Source organism: Tyto alba, unplaced genomic scaffold, assembly GCF_018691265.1.
Source record: "Tyto alba isolate M040663 unplaced genomic scaffold, T.alba_DEE_v4.0 Super-Scaffold_15, whole genome shotgun sequence".
NCBI lineage: Eukaryota > Metazoa > Chordata > Aves > Strigiformes > Tytonidae > Tyto > Tyto alba.
This window is the reverse complement of record NW_024881277.1, coordinates 4,396,240-4,413,790: the sequence shown is the minus strand read 5'-3', so window position 1 is coordinate 4,413,790 and position 17,551 is coordinate 4,396,240. Positions and strand designations below refer to the sequence as shown.

Sequence of the window (17,551 nt, the reverse complement as noted above, 5' to 3'; positions counted from 1 at the left end):
TAGGACGGGTCAAAGAATGTTTTCAAGATCCTAATTCTCTTTTTGATGTCGAGGAGTGGAGACGATTAGGTGATATTTTATGGGATATGGTAATTGACGAGGATAAAGCTACAAGGAAAATGATGAAACCGTGGCAGGACGTGGTGAATAATATTAAGCGGTATCAGCTTGAAAAGAACCTTGCAGCTGTGGTAACCACAAAGTTGGGGGGAGAAAGTTCCACTGTTGCCCCAGAAAGTGATGCATCCGGACCTATGCCCTTTGACAGTGATCGTATTCCTGTACCATCCACAGCAGTGCCGGTTTCAGTTAACACAAGTAGGGGCAGTCCGGAGGCCAGCCCCCCCCAGTGCCCTTACAGTCATGCCCCCCCACACCCCCCCCACCTCAGAGGCGAAGGAGCAGAGGGACGATGGCCCCTCGCTAATATTTAGCCAACAGGAGTGGCACGAAGTAGGTGATTTATTGTGGGACGAGACCATCACTGGAGGCAATAAAGGCAGTGAAGCACGACAGCAAGGGCTGGTCTGGCGAACGCCCGTAAAAGCCCTGGGGGAGATGCCAGCAGAACAGAAAGTAGCTGCTGCTGCCATGGCGGCTGTCGGCGCTGTACCATCCCCGCCGGTCCCTGCCGAAACCAACCGCCCGTCCCGATCAGCCACCTTCTTCGGGGTTAATCAGCAGCTCCGCTCTATTAAGGGCACGGCACCAAGTGTTCCTGTTTGCTCCATCCGCGCAAGAAGCGGCAGAGAAATCAGGCGGCGCGGGGGGACAGGGGGGAGCGGCTGCCGCCCGAACCTCTGCCCCCCCCCCCCCCCTTCGGATGGTTCCGCCCCTGACGGCGCGTCAGCGTCTGAGTCGGAGAGAAAAGCGGCGGCTGTGTCCGAATTAAAGCACCAGGGTCACACACCGGTAAGGGACAGGGACAGAGTCCGGGAGCTTGACAGAAAATTACAGAAGTTGAGCTACAGAGCAGAACTCTGCATTTACAATGACAAGAAGAGGAAGCGCTGCCGGCAGCCCCCCCACACCCACTCCCGTCACCCTCACCAGAACCAGCTCCGCTTTTAGCTCAGCCCCGATGGAGTGGGGGGATTCGGGGTGCCTTGTTAGAAGGGGACTGGCATGCTGCTGGGGCGTTGGCCTGCCCGGTAGTGACAACGGATGGGGGACACCCGGGAACACAGGATCACAAGATTCTCCTCAGGGGGTCTGGAGACTCCTTACGAACTTTAGAACTCTGAACTGTCATCTGGGTGTTTCAAGATCAACACTGGTATCAAGAACTTGTTCATGTAGTATCAGATTAATTGTATGTTTTGGGTTCAGTGCAATGTTTAGAACATAGCATGGTGAAACCTGTACGAAATTCTGTATTGCATACTCTGTGGTTACAATTGCTGACACTTTTTGAACTGTAAGGGTGGTTTTCCTGCTACATAAGACTGCATAAGATTGGAACATGGACTGACAGACTGGTTACGAGACTTGGGAATTTGGAAAATGGACGGATGATGGTTGAAAATCTACAAAACTTGGAAATTACTGGCTGTCTGAAAGCTTTGTTGATGCATGGACTGGTAATGCTGATTGTCATTATGATTGTCATGATGGTATTGGGGTCTGTGTGGAAATGCTTTATGAATGCTATGATTCAAACATGAAAAGGAGTCTGGATTGTCCAAAAAAGAAAAAGGGGGAAAAGCTGGTAGGAATTTTTTTGGGGGGTATCAGGGTCATGCACTGATCCTACAGGGTTTGGACAATCCAGGCTGGGTCTCTGAGCAGAAAACTGCCCCGTGGTAATCCTGCCCTTGAGGTCACCTGGAAGGGCAAGAAGGAGGAAGTCAAGCGAGTGCTTCCTCCCTGTTTGAATGCCTGGATACACTAACCACAAAGTAGATTTAGTTTGTTCACGCGTGCTAACGGTGCAGACCTATCACAGCACTTCTGGGTGCGTGATAAGTGCCTTTAGCCAATAGATTGTAAGCCTGCATGCTTAAGTTGTGCCTTCTCATGTATTAAGAAAATCTTTGAACATACGTTGGGGCAGGCTCTGCTCATACAAAAAGAAAAAGGGGGAATTGTTGGAGAATGGCTCAGAGACAAGGGTCCTGAGCCCACCGAGCAGTTGTACGATCAGAGCCTGTTCTAAGGGCTGATGCTGCCTCGCTGATGCTGGGCCTCACTAGGGTTTGCCCGCAGCTGCCGATACATGAGGAATGTCAAGGACGCTTCGGCCTTGTGTACCGTGGTGTGTCGAAAACAGGTTAAGAGGAATTAGAAATAGTGGTCTGAGAAACCTAGTGTTATGGTAACGATGGTCTGAGAAACCCAGTGTTATGGTAACGGTGGTCTGAGAAACATTTTGTTACGGTACTGTTGTGTATCGAAAACAAGTCAAGAGGAATTAGAAATAGTGGCATGAGAAACTTAGTGTTATGAGCAGCTTGTGCTGTTTGCTGACTGCAAGTAGGTGGACCGTGCGAATACAACCTTTAGAGCTTAAGCCAATCAGCTAGTGACTAGTAGGCATAATAGTGTTGTCTGTATAAATATATGTACCCTGACCAATAAACACACACATGTAGATTGATGCTCTATCACCCACATTGAACCCGTCTCAGCGTGTCGTTCGTCCACGGCTCCGCACTTTACCTGCTTCTGTCCTTCTCTGTTACGAAGGGCTTTCATCTGCAGTGAGGGCAACACAAGGAACGGCTCCCTTGCAGGCTGTGGTATCTGCTATCACTGAAACCTCTCACAAGAGTCCTTTATAAAACTGGAAAGAAAGCCAAGGCAGTTCATAATATATAGAGAATAGCAAAGCCCTTACCTAAATGAATGAATGAGTGAATGTCTTGTTACGGTAAATACAAACTACTTGAATACTGAATGCTTGCCCTGAACACAACTCCAATAGAAACATTTGATTTTACTGCTAACAGTACTTATCTCAAAAAATCAAAAGGCAGCCAGCATTGTTGGAAACTGGAACCTTACAGATGTCTAAATATACTGCCTTATGGTAACTGCAGAACCAAGATTATTATTTTTCTCCTTTTTTCTGACTGCTTTTCAAGTTGTGAGTGGGCGTATCTTAATTAATCCAATAATGATTTTTGAGATAGTGATTGATGTAGTTTAAACCTGGCCGGCAGCCAAGCACCACACAGCTGCTCACTCACCCTCCCCTCCCTCGGGGGTGAGGGAGAGAAATGGCAGGGTAAAGCTAAAGAGACTCGTAGGTTGAGATAAAAACAGTGTAATTTTTTTTTTTTTTTCAGTAAAATACAAAGGGGTAATGCACAATGTGATTGCTCACCACCTGCCCACTGATGCCCAGCCCATTCCCAGCCAGTGATCCCAGAGAAGTGAAGATCCCAAAACTGCAATCCCAGAAGCGAGAGCCCTCCCTTCCCGACCACCCCTCCTCTATACACCGAGCACGACATTACATGATGGGGATTATTTCACTGGCTAATTTGTGTCCGGTGCTCTTGCTCTGCTCCCTCCCAGCTTCTTGTGCACCCACGCACAGGCAGGACATGGGGAGTTGGAGAGTCTTAGAGCTCTCAGCAACAACTGAAAACATCAGTGTATTAGCAAGATTCTTCTCCTACCACACCCATTACTGAATCCAAAGCACAGCACTACTCCAGCTGCTAAGAAGGAAAATGAACTCTATCCCAGCCAAAACCAGGACAGTATCCACCCCTTATTCCATCCCATTTATGTTATGCTCAGGTTCCATGTTTCCCAGTACGTTCTAAGGAATCACCATCCCATTTCCTGGTTTTTGAGGTATACACACAGATATCATTCCCTTAGGCTCTAGGCCATCCCTCTAACATGTATAGTGAGTTCATATAGTCCATAAGTTTGGGGTCCACTGTCATGACAGTCTTTTAAGTCAGGCGGGGTGATGTGCTGTTGGTTCGGTGGGTGGAGCGGGTGGTCTTGGGCACAGCAGGAGGAGGGCACGTAGCCTCTGCTACATCTGGAGCTCCTAGCAGCTGTATCTGGTGTGGTCCATGCTCACAGATTGCGGGCTGAAGATGTTGATCTCAAGGAAGTTGCTGGGCACCAATTCAGTCCTGAATCTATCAAAGTTCATTTCTCATTAACCTGGGTGATCCTTAATCTGATGTCGTTAGTATAATATGTACCAACCGTAGTGATGACCATCTTCAATAACAGGGTTATTTAGCAATTAACATCATACAGTTCAATTCATCAGCTATTTTTACCCAAAACCAAATCCCCTTGAGGCACACATTTGAATTCCCCGTCCTTTTGCATTACCCACCAACTGCACCCGGGTCCTTGGGCAAAAATAATCCCACGCATGAGTTTACCTTTACCAGAGGCAGGAATAACCCAGACTGTCTCCCCCAGCATAATTTTAATGTGCCCTATGGGGACTTTATCTCCATCTACAGTACGTAGGAGGTTTGACTGGGCAGGTCTATCCTGGTTGGCAGATTCTCTAGTATCTGAAATCCTGTTCACCTAAGGCCTCTGATTTTGGTGCACTAAAATGCCAGGTGTTTAGTCTAATGACTTTTAATTGTACAAGGAATCACTAGGCGTTCCTCCACAGTAACTGAATTACTGAATTCTAGTTATCTTGAAAGAAACGCTATGGGTTCAGCTTGTGTTCTCGTTTCACTGCTAAAAAAAAATTGAAACTAAGCAAAACAATTCAACAAAAAGCTGTGTAAACCACATCCTGTCGATGTTCCCCACCCTGCAGCCCTTTACTCAGCAGCCTTTTCACTTGTGTGATGAAAGGCACACGCAGACCCACAGAACACACGGTGGGAGAGCACACTCACCAAAAAATACTGACATATCCCACAGGAGTATCTTGAATACCGACTTTCTGAAAAAGGAGAACATTTTGTATCCGTTGCCTAATCACCACCGGTAGAATGTTTTAGGTGACATGAACATGTTTGAATGGCTCAAACACATTCAGTGCCACTGCAGGCAGGACACCTTACCATCTACTGAGGGCCTCTGCGGCCCTGGGAGGGCAAGAAGCCGAAAAGGCTGGCAGCACTGAAGGCTCATTTCCCTGTCATTAGACCCTGAAAGCAGTTAGCTTTCCCAGGGAAATAACATGACTTCTCTTGCATTTAATATTTAAAATGTGATTTAAATGTTAATAATTAATGTCAGAATACTTTTAATTTCTATCAGTGAAAGCATATGCTGCAGTCTATTCCATTTCCAGTGGGAAGGAAACTGTGGGCGCTGTAGTCTTTTGTTATTAAAGCATTACAGTAGCAGTGTGAGTCAGTAGAAATGTGAATTTGTCACAATTTCCTTGTCAGATAATATTTACAGTGTTTCAGAGTGTATGTATGTGATCAGCATTTTGCACCCACTTGGAAATTGTATCTGGACATCTCCTTTCACGGTTTGAGTTCACACAGGCCTGGTTCCTTCAGTGCTGGTGAGGTATGAAGCCTAATCCAGCTGCAGCACACTGCTAGTGTCACGGGTCTGTCCCATTTACTGTTCACAGTCACACTAGCAACTTCTGCAATGTTTGTTCTTTATGATAGCTATGCCATTGCAATTCAGAGTATAAGAAAGCCTTTGGGCAGACCAAGAGTGCCAAGATCTTTAGTTTATGCTGGTCATCATTGTTTCTCAAAAAACATTGAGACATATCAAAGCAGTATCCTAGAAAAGTAGTACACGGGAGGAAGGAAGGTGAAGGAAGACACATCGGTAAAGAAAGTCACAAAGAGCCGGGGCAAACGTCCTACACTACATCATGCATTGGCTTTCCCCTGCTCCCTCCCTTTTCTGAAATCCAGTGGAGCTGAAAACAGTATGCACATCCACCAGAAGAACAGAAAAGCTGACACAAGAAAAAAAGAATAAAGTAAAAAAAGCCCTGCACAGATAAAGCCACCAGAAAATAATTATCTGAAAGTCCCACAGCTTTTAGAAACACTTAGCAATTTTAATATATCATAAAAGAAACTGGCAAAAAAACAATTCAAAGAGCATAAACGAAAAAAAAGAACTACTCATCTAGCACTATCATCCAAAGTGAAACAAAAATGTTCCCGCTAACAGCCCAATTTGCCGCTTCCCGCCCCCCCGCCCCCAGGAGACACCCCCCCCCCCGCCCAAGGGGCTCGCTCCCCTCACCGCCACCCGCCCCGCCCCGCCCCGCCCCGCCCCGCCCCGCCCCGCCCCGCCCCGCCCCGCCCCGCCCCGCCCCGCCCCGCCCCGCCCCGCCCCTCTCTCTCCCGCGCACCGCGCCTGCGCCGGAGGGGCCAGAGCCGGCGCGCGACCGCCGGGCTGCAGGACCGCGATCGGCGCGCAGAGCGCCCGGCGGCACCGCGCACGGGGGGGGGGCGGCGGCTCCTGACCGGGAGGAAGCGACGGGCGAGGCGGCGCCGCTCCGCAAGCACCGCCGCGTCACGGTGCCGGTAACCGCGGAGGCAGCAGCGATCGCGGCAGAGGGCGCCCCCACCGCGCCTGCGCGGCCCCGGGGCTGCAGGACCGCATTTTCGGGGAGCAGCCGGGAGCCCGCAGGAAGACACCCAAAACCGGCACCAAAACTGCACCTCGAGCCGCGCTGCGGGGGCCGCGGCGGTAGAGAGGGCTGCGCCGGGCCACGCACCGCAGAGAGCAGCGCAGCTGTCCGGCGGCCGGGCCCGCGAAAACTACAGCTCCCGGCATGCCCTGGGGCAAGCACAGCATGGCGCCCGCCGCCCAGTGCCGGCAGACTGCAGCTCCCGGCATGCCCTGGGGCAAGCACAGCATGGCCCCCGCCGTCCAGTGCCGGCAGACTACAGCTCCCGGCATGCCCTGGGGCAAGCACAGCATGGCGCCCGCCGTCCAGTGCCGGCAGACTACAGCTCCCGGCATGCCCCGGGAGGCAGCTCGCCCTGCGCTCTCCCCCTGCCGGGACACAGGGCAGAACTCTCCCAGAGCTCCGAGGGTGCCACCGGGGGTGCCACGGCCAGGCGATCCGTAAGGCTTCAGGTAGTTGTTGCATAATTTTTGAAATGAAATGTGTTCCTCTGCCCAAGTCTGTTCTTTCTATGAATGCATATCTGGGGATAATGTTTTCCAATAACACCTTGGATACCATGGTTGCCATTGCCCTTGGTGTGGGGGATTGCTTCCACCCAGTGAGTTAAGTGAGCCACTAATACCAACAAATACTTCCACCCTTGTATTCGAGGTAGCTCTGTTAAGTCTACCTGGAGGCTTTGTATGGCTAGCTCCTGTTCCCCAGCCACCTTTTTCTCATTACCTTTTTGTTCACTTTTTGACAAATCAGACATCGATCAACTAGTTGTTTAGCCTCCGTATATATTCCTATACACCCATATTGTCTAAGAAAATGATCACAAAGTGATTGGGTTCCCCAATGTATTTTCTGATGTATTAATGACAGAATTTCTCATGATAATGTTTTATTTAACATCTACTTTCCATCTGGTAAAGTCCATTTTCCTTCTGGATCTTTTCCCCCACTATTTCTAAGTATAACCTTCTCTTGTTCTGTGAAATTTGGGGTTAAATTCTCATAATCCCCTGTTGTTATTACCAATAAAACTACTGATGATAATTCTGTAGCTGCTTCTCTGGCTACTTAATCTGCTAAATTATTCCCCCTTATTTCCATCGATGCTCCCCTCTGATGTCCTTTCACATGCACAACTGCAATTTCTGTAGGGAGCTTCAGGGCTTCTAAAACTTCTCTGATCAGCTGCTCGTGTACTAGCTCCTTCCCTTTTGTATTTATAAGCCCTCTTCCTTCCCATATTTTTCCAAATGTGTGGACCACTCCAAATGCATACTTTGAGTCTGTGTACACTGTCCCTTCCTTATCTCTCAAATATACCAATGCCTGTTTTAGGGCATAGAGTTCACAGGCTTGTGCTGACCACCCAGCAGGTAATTTCCCCTTTTCAAACACTTCCATCTTCTGCCCCTCGATAATTGCATAACCCAATATTCTTTTCCCTTCTAGGCATCGAGAGGACCCATCAATAAATAGTTTTTCCCTATAGGGACAAAGGTTCATCTAACAGATCTTCTCTTATTTTCGTTTGATAACTTATAAAATCCACACAGTGATGCTCTCGGTTCCTGAATATCCTCCCTGATTCTCCTCCCATAATTCTAGTAATTTAACCACCAGTTTTCCTTCATCCAGCACCACACCTATTCCTAATTGCACTTGTAAATCTCTACCTAGCAAATTACATCCTACCCCTGGCATTAACAACAGATCATTAACAGCATATTGATCTTCCCCTTGTATTAACACATTCTTTATAACTGGGACTGAAAACCCTTTGCCTTTGGCCCATACAGCCCAGGCTGTATCTTTTACATAATCTTCCTCCTGGGGACTTAATTTCAAATTTATCAAGGGCTCTTCTGTTGGTATACCCCCCAGGAGGTAGAGCTCCTGACACCCCTAGTGATTACCACCCTCATCCTGTTGGGTTAAATAATTATGTACTGGATGGTAATGCATAATCAGCTGATGTATATGAGCTAGTTTGCTGCTGCTGGGAGCAATTTCCCTGAAATTATGTGTGATTATGTGTGAGAAGGTACAATTAGAGAGGGGGAAACCTGGGAGAAAGCTCTCTGAAGTCCTCTTGGTATACAGAAGGAGCTTGCTATTTCACCTCCTGTTTAGGTTTTAGTCTAGGAAGGGCGTTCAGCTTGTCACTCAACAACTTGTCAGCAATGTGTCTTATGACTAGAGACTTTGCAGTCTTTAAAATTCATGGTGATACTTTGCTAGACGTATCTGGGAACCACCTGTTTTTTGGCTCTCAGTATGTTACTTGAAACTTCTCCTTGAATTCCAGTGTCTGCAAGCTGCTTGCTCTGAAGAGGTTGCTCCTGTGATAGGAATTGCTAATGTCCAAAAGAACTGAATGCTGCTCAAGTCACCCTGGCCCTGGAGTGTAACTGCAGTAATTGAAGCGTTTGAACTCTTAAACAACTGAGAGGGGAAGTCAGGTTTCTTGGAGTGAGTGTGAGTGCTGAACAAGGCAGCTGCCTGTGTTGAGTGCTTAGGAGGGATTTAGAATGACAGTGTATCTCCGGCGATGTTTTCAAGCCCTGCCACTACCCGCAGCTTAACTGTCCCTTATATCCTGTGCTAAGCAGGATATAAGAAGGTTGTGAACTGTTCAGCCTGTGTCCTGGATACATAGGTGATTCAGCGTGGTTACATTTGGAAATACAGTTTTGTAACAGTTCAACATATAAAGACTGGAAGGGGGTGTGGGGAGGAGGGGAGCACCCAAACATCCTTTGTTTTGCAACAGCTGCAGAAGTGACAGTCCTGCAACTGTCATCCTAAAAGCTGAGCGTATTAAAAGGCACATATAAGTTTTTACTACATCTTTGAAAAACCTTACAGTTCATGAAAAGCAGGGTGTCCGGGGTTTTGTGTACTGGAGGTAGGTAATACTGTTTTAATTGCTTCAAGTATAATTCATAAGCTAGAATGGTACAAATCAAGGTTTTGACGGTAAGAATGGTTGCTGAGGGTTTTATGGCTTGTGAGATGATTGTGTTTCTGTGTATGAATGAGGTTGAAGGGCTGGAAGTATATTTAAGTAGAGAAATGAGCAACAGGGAGCTGCAGACTTTTTTTTTTCCTAGATTAAAACCAGGGTTGAGGGTTTGCTTAAACTCAGCTGGTGAACTATCAAGTTTAAATGTTTGGTTGACTTCTTTACAGACTGACCTTAGCCATCAAGACAGTGTGAGCCAAGGGAGCAGTCCCTGGGTTAGGTGCTGGAAAGCACCTCTGACATTTAGCACTGAATCAATGAAGCATTTCCAAGAGCTGGGGAAAGTTACTGGGTCTCCAGTTCTTCTTCCCTCTTTGGTGTAAGGAAGTGCTTGGTTTCTGCTATCATGGTCCTTTTCCTCCTGGCTATTTTTATTGCCACCCCCTCTCCCTCCCTGTGCCATTCACCTTCTACCTGATAAGCGGGTTATACCAGCTGGGCAGGAAGTAGCTGACTTTTGCAGTATTTCTGTCAATTTAAGTCATGCCGGCTGTGAATGTGATGCTCTGTAAGCCTGGGGATGGCAAGTTTGTCATGTCTTCAGGAGTAACCTTCTGCTTGCCATGCCAGTAACTTTCTAGGAGCTTCTTTCCAGGCAAGGAATGAAATACCATTTTCTTAATTTGCTCTTTTCCTGATTTTTTTTTTTTTTTTAAGAGGTAGAAAAACAAACATTTAAAGGAAATCACTGTGTAGATATTTACAGCTTTTTTTTGCTACGTGTATCAGACTTTGTTTTTACAGTGAAGTGGACTGCTGGTAGTCCACTGCATGACCTAGTTGGCAAGCTGCTGTAACAGGGCTTTGGTGCTTCAGTCTTCTGTGAAGCTTTATGTATGTCATTTTGAATGTCTGATTATGTACTGCAGTTTATCTCATCATGTCAAAAGTCAGCACTTTGCTATAATGCAGCAATGGGTAAACTAATCAGCTGACTTTTTTGGTTTTGACTTGAAGCTATCTGTCCTAATTTACAATTTAATTTAATTTAGGAAACAGCTAGTCCTGAAAATTGTCTCTCTCTGCTCTATTGACTAGGACTTTAATTCTTATGAGACTTCCACAAAGTAAGACTGGGGATGGGGTGGGAAGTCTGTTTTTGTTTCCCAGTGCTTGTAGAAGAAGGTTCAGGAACTGGACTAGGAATAGGCCATTTCAGAAAACAGATTTTCAGTACCACACTAGTCATAACTCTTTACATGTATGGGTTCTGTTTACTAAATTGTGGTTGAGTACGAGGTAGGAATTGCCATCTTACAATTTAGTTGTGGAGCTTGAAGGATTTCCCTAGGTTTTCAATCACTAGTTTTAAGCTGGATTATAGATAACCAAAACCTTCATGTATAGCACCGTGGATGGAGCTTTCAGGATACAAAGAAGTTTGTACAAGTAACTGTGGCAACTCAAAACAGTCTGTGAGAGTTTTCATCTAGCATTAAGAGCTCATGTTTTTATTAAGGAAGTTGTTCACCTCCATGAACTTTGCTAGTTTGTATGGCTTTAAAATAGAAGTATTCTCTGTCAAAACAGTTTTTCAAAAAATATTTGTGGAAGTTGTCACTTGGGGTACTGAATTAGGAAAATATATGTCCTATGTGAATGAGTAAATTATTAAATGGCCAAAGAGGTTCTTTAGGGTATAATTTCTAAGCCCTTTGCAAAGGGACAGTCCTCCTTATGGCTACAAGAGGATGAGATGGTGGAGGCAGCACCACTGTGTTAATAGCAGTGGTCAGTTCTTAACTGCTGCCAAAGGAAGAGCACTGTGCTGTCTCAGGGAATGTTTCAGATGTAATCTCAAGTAACATGCTTCAGTTTTCCATACTGGGCAGGGATATTTGTGGGTGTGGAAAACATAGGCATGGTTGGTGTCAAAATAGGATATGGTGTGATAAGTGTAATTGTTGTACCCTGTGTGGATCTGAAATGATGTGTGATCACTATAAGCTGTATAATAATTGGGATGAATGTTGGGATCAAATCGAGAGTATGCAAGCATAAAATATAGACGAGCGTGCTTCTTGCTGGGAACAACGGAACCGCTTTTTAGAAACCCCGCCACTTTCAAAAGATCCAAGAGGAGAGAAACTCCGCCTTGAGCTGATGCAACCTCTGCTGAGAACAGCCCCCCGAAAGACAAAACCCCGCCACTTTCAAAAGATCCAAGAGGAGAACAGCGCGCCGAGAGGCAGAGGCCTCCAGACTTTCAAAGGACCCAAGAAGGGACGGCCGTGCACCCCAGCAACTCAAATGGTCCCATGGAGGAGGAGCAGGACGACTGTCTGGTAACGGGGGATTGGTCAAGACGCAGGTACAGGAGTACAAAAGCCACTGCTGTTAGAACTCGGGGTGCGTGTGGCAGAGCTGAGACTCCCCGCGCTGCTTTGCTTATTGCTCCTCACCCTAAATTGACTGAACCCAAATGAAATTGCATGCTTATTATGAAATTGGCCTTCAGTCAATTCTATCGTGGGGGTTTGCCGTATTTGGGATGCTGGTTATCCCAGTGTTGACCCGCTCTCTACAAGCAGTCTGGGTGCTTTGCTTGTTAGTACTGAGGCAGTGACTCTTGCTGTCACATGTTGCTGCTCATCCTGAATTTTGAACAGGGGGCCTATTCCTAAAAGTATAAATTTACTTAGGTAAGCAGTCTGTTTCTGCAAACAATTTACTTCTTTGTTTAACCAATGAAACCACAAGTAGGATTCTGGAATTAAGATTGCCTCAAAGGCAAAGAATGCAATGGTCTTTTTACACAGTTGTGTTTAAACAGGCTTTTTCAGTGTCTTAAAAAAGAATATTTTGACCTATGAACAGCTTCGGAGACTTTGGGATATGTTAAATGGTACACTCTCAAAGGCCAGTTTGCTTCTAGTTTATTCTGCACTGGGACTGGGACGAACCACATGTACTTCTGTGAGAGGTAGAAGTATCCTTTGGAAGCATACCCCAGAATGGAATTACCTCATCTAGTGGAGGGGTTTGATTTTGCTGTTTTTCTGCCTAGCATTTATGAAATTTTGAAATCATTGCATGTTTTATCAGTTCATACCCAGAGTTTCTCTTTTTTTTTTTTAATTCATTGCTTTTTGACACAATTCTCCTCTAAACTTTTGTATTCCTTCCTTTTTCGTGTACTAGCTGGTAGTTTGGTTTTGGGGTTTTTTTGGTTGGTTGTTTGTTTTTTTTGTTGTTTTGGGTTTGGTTTTTTGTTTTTTTTTTTTTTTTTTTTAATCTGTATCATTTACAAAGATTTTGCTCAGCTACTTTCTTCCACTACCTGATAAATACACAGCAAAGAAATCACTGTTTTGCTGTGCACTTTTTCATGGTTACTTTTTTTAACCTTTCAAATCAGTAACTCCATGATAGGCATAAGTGAAGCCTGAGTTCTGGCTTTGAAAACACTTTGGGATGCCCCTAGCTTCAGAGACGAAGCAAACATTGAAAATATATAGAGACAAACAATCTTACAGGTTTTTCAGACTTACTGTGATAGATATACACAATAAAACTGAATCTTTGTTTTGTCTCTTCATGAATATGATCTGATAGGTGTTTTTTGCAACTCATTTATGATAATCAAATACCTTCTTTTAATACATCGTGAACAGACTTGAAAAATAGGCCTTTACTTCTATATAAAGTATATTAGTTAAGAAAAGGAGTTTCTGGAAAATAAACCCACAGAAAATAGAATACACTCAAGTAGAACAGATTTAATAGTTTTAGCAAACTGTGCATTTCCATACTTGGTTTTGATTTTTCTAGTTTGATTTGATGAAAAGAGCTGTTGTCTTTGGAAACAAATGAAGTACAAAGTTACAAAGTACTTTCCAGAAAAGTCCTAGTATTAACCAAGGTAAATTTCGGAGGTCTCTGGCTTTTTTAAGGACTTCCTTTTCTGTGATGTTTTGTTACTCTTCTCTGTGTTTGTGTGTGTTGGTTTGGTTTTTTTTTTTTTTAGAGGACAGTTAAGAAAAGAAAATACAAAAATACTTAAATGTTTTAATTACAGTTATCCTTCCAAGGTTGGCATGATCTATGTTGAAATGTTGTGGTCAACTGAAGCATGTGAATTTTGTTAGAACATCCTCCACCATCAGTAGCAGATAGATTAGCTTTGTTTTCTCCATCGGAGAGTTCTGATAGCAGGATTTTAGCATAACAGCTGTGGTTTTTTTCAGCCTCCATGGTCTCCAGAGAGGCTTTACCTGGCATGCTCTGTACACGTTTGGTTTTCTGGCCGAGTCATCTTGCCCTGTCTGACTAGTACTGCTCCCTTTGCTTGCCATTAGCTTGCCAGATACTGGCAGATTTGTCTTGCATGGCAGTTGTTTGAAAACATACTTTTTGGGGAGATTTTCCATTGCAAGAAAATGGTCTTGATGGCAAGACAGTCTGGTATAATTTCCAAATATAAATATATATGTTTTAACTGTGTATACTGTTATAAATTGAGACCACAGTGGATCATAATCCAATTATAATTTTATTAATTATAGCAAGTAGAATATGAGCAAAGACAGCGCTTGGACGGCAGGGGAGTCTGCGCTCCGCCAACTGCCGTACTGATCAGTTCAAACAGTTCCTTTTTATACATTTTTACATCCGTGGTTGTCTTTGAGCAGTACCCCTTCTGCTTGCACAAGTGGTATCTGGTTTGTGTAAGCAATTGCGGTTATCTTGTCTCACAGGTTATCTTGTCTCACAGGTTATCTTGTCTCACACAAGCGGTGTCTGGCAGCTGTTTGCATAAGCAGTTTTTCTGTCTTTTGCCGCCTAACCTTTACATTGAGCTTAACATAAATTTCAATAAACAATACCCTAGTTCATAGTTTCTTACATATACAAAAAACTTCCAGTTTTGGTGAAAAAGGAAAAATAAAAGAGCAACATGAAAGCAGAGTTGCTGTTGGTTAAAATAAAAGTTTTGAGCCTCAGGTGTGAGGTTCCGATGTGTTTAAGATACGAGAATTTCTCTCAGATAGGATGTTATCCAAATGACAGTGAAAGTGCTCAACACTGACATACTGTAATGGTGACTATGCATTTTTTCATGCTATGATTGTAAGTTAGGCTAAGGATGGCAGTTTGGTTTTCTGTCTGCCTTCTTTACTGTTCATTAGTGATTAATGGGAGACAAAAGGGAAAACAATTTATAGTGAATACAATTAACTGCAGGTTCTGGTGCAGTTGAGTCATGCATTACTGTACTGAGTGGTTTGATTTTTTTCAGTTTTATTGAAAGATGGCTGTTTAGAGCATGTAGAAATTCCACCTGGGTGGCTTACAATAAATAAGGGATATACTCACTTCTCCCTGAAATACATGCATCAGTTTAACTGCCAGAATCTTAAATAAGATGCAAGAAGAGCTATGTGACAGTGCATGCAGAGTATTTGGTTAGTAGCATTTACTTTTTTTTTTTAATTCCCTTTTTCCATTATTAGGTAGTTGATGGAGAGTAAATTTGATGATCAGGTAGCTTTCTGCTGTGGTATGAAGCTCCCGATATTTGTGGGGAAATGAAAAAGGATTCCTCTAAGAGAGAAGACAAACAAGGGACGTGGGACCGGCACTGGCCTGATTTTGGTGAAGGGGATTTTTATTTATTTTCTTATCTTTTGATACAGATGGAATTTTGGGTTTCTCTTCCCCCAAAGCAGCAGATATAGGATCACAAAAGTAAATGAATGCCTAAAATGGGAATGAGACACTGCTTTCTGTAAGAACAGGAGCTGGTTTTGACTGTTCAGTGGTACAGATAGGTGAGATCAAGGTGGGGGGGAAGAAGAAGAAAAAAGAAAAAAAAAAAAAAAAAAAGAGGGCTTCATTTGGTGTCCCTAGTGAAGAGTTTGGACAAGAAACATCACGAGTATTTGATGTGCGATCTTCAGGGGCTGTGGGGAGGGAGGAAACCCCAAACCTGGCAGAGCAAAGAAAAGCCCAAATCTAGAAGTTTCTTCATCCACATGAGAACAACGGGGGTTGACGTTGTTTATAAAAGAGGATAGCAACATCTGGATTCTGTGATCCTAGCCATCATCCCTTTATGTTTCCTTGCAGAAGCCCTGAGGTCAAGTCACCTGTGCTAGCAGAACGGTATTAGGGTCAAGCATGAAGAGCACAGTACCAGAATCACTAATTCCCCTTTTGCCCCTCTTGCAGGTCGCTACCTAACTTGGGTCAGTAGAATTTCCTCCGAATCCTGTGACAAGATCTGACCAGAATTATTGCTGGCTTGGAGAGGCTAAGCATCTTGCTGTTCTTCTAATGCATATCAATCAATCTAGTATTCAGGCAGATGGTGTCCTTACAAATCCTCTGTAGTCTAACAGACACTCCCAGTAATGCCTCACAGACACATGTGAATGAAATGGTGCCAGTTCATTTCTTTAGCCATTGTTTTTGAGCAAAAGAAAATTGCTTTGTGGCAGTGCTTGCCATGCTGTGCAGTAGCTTTGTGGTTAGAGTATTTATCCAAGAAGTAGGAGTCTGGGTTCTGTGTTACTGTTATGTTTCAGCACATGCCAAAACTTACATGAAAGGTCAGTATCGGGGGTAGGGGGGTGGGGGTGGTATCCCCCACCCTTTGGCAGGAGCTTTGCCAGCGAGTGGCAAAGTTTCCTGGGGCTGAAAAGATGGATCAGCAGAGAAGGTGACTGGCTCCGTGACAAAGACTTCACCTGGGAGGGAGGCAAATACAAGTCCCATAAGGCATGTCTTTGCGTTTCTGGGGAGAAAGGAAAAGGTGAAACCTGTATATATAACTTCTTGCAGTCCATTTAATAATGCTACCAACATGAAGATAAATTACAGGAACTGCAGCTTTCTGATTTGAACTTTACCTGTCTGGAGAAATTCCCTATGAAGAAGCTGCCGGTTTCCCCTGTGCAGGTGGGAGGATGGAGGGAGCAATGTTCCACAGACAGTGTGAAAAGGCAGGTGGAGGTTGCACAGAATCCAGCATATATTAACTTGAAGTTTCACTAGTAGTCAACACTCCCTGCTCTGCTCTGTTCCCCTCCAACTTAAGGCCATTTTTTTTTCTTTTTTTTTTGGAAGGGGGGGTGGGTTTTTGTTTGTTTTGGGTTTTTTTTGGTAAAATTGGTGGTGGTGGTCTTTTAAATGCAGATGATCTGATGCTAATTTACCCACTGCTCTGCTACCACTGTCAGGGAAGTGGCATTAAATGTGTTTTAAAAGTATGTTTAAATTGGGACTCATGCACCTTCTGCCTTTACCTTATCAACCCTTTATTCAAAATAAGCATAATAATAAAAGTTTTTTAAATAGTTTGGAAGTGGCTTTTTTGCATCACCTAGAAAAATTTTAAAGAGAGATTTTGGTACTTTCGTATGCATAACTGTTCCACCACAACTCTCTGGATTGCTGATATATACATTTCTATCCTTTTTCTCCCTGCTCCTTCACACTGTTTGTGGGGTTTTTTTGTTTTGTTTTTTTTTTTTTGTTTGTTTGTTTTTTTTGCAGAGGTTCTTGTGCTTTTTCTTATCTTCTTGTCTTTCCCCCTTGATCTCAAGCATTTGCTCATTAGCACTTACTGAAATGCTTTGTGGGACATTTAGAGCAGAACAAATTAAGACCTTGCAGTTCCAGATAGTTCAGCTCTGCAGCTGGCTCCACTCGTACAGCAGTTCAGTGCACTGTGATATGTAGGCACTATTGGCACTGGCAGACTGTTCATCATCTGTCTGACAGGGGGTCAGCGCTGCAAGCAAAACAGCGCTTGGCTACTTGAATTCAAGAATCTAATATTTCCTGCTCAGTAAGACCTGCGACCAGGTCCGAATAATCCTGACTCTTTAATTTGTGAGATTGTCTGCATTGTGGGGGACACAGTTATTCTCTCGTAACTATTGATTTTCTTTAAAGGAAGTCAAGGTAGTTTACACCTGAAGGGTACTTGGGCAAATCTAGGACACCTATTAACTCGAGTCAAT

At 44.4% G+C, this 17,551-nt stretch overlaps 1 long non-coding RNA gene across 1 annotated transcript; it reads right to left on the bottom strand.

The window, feature by feature from the left end:
• Nucleotides 1-3,868: 3,868 nt before the first annotated feature.
• On the bottom strand, nucleotides 3,869-6,556 carry LOC122153145. The gene is made up of 3 exons (XR_006164986.1): nucleotides 6,396-6,556; nucleotides 4,853-4,885; nucleotides 3,869-4,103 (listed from the first exon to the last, which is right to left on the bottom strand). It is a non-coding gene; the product is annotated as an uncharacterized LOC122153145 (long non-coding RNA).
• Nucleotides 6,557-17,551: the final 10,995 nt, after the last annotated feature.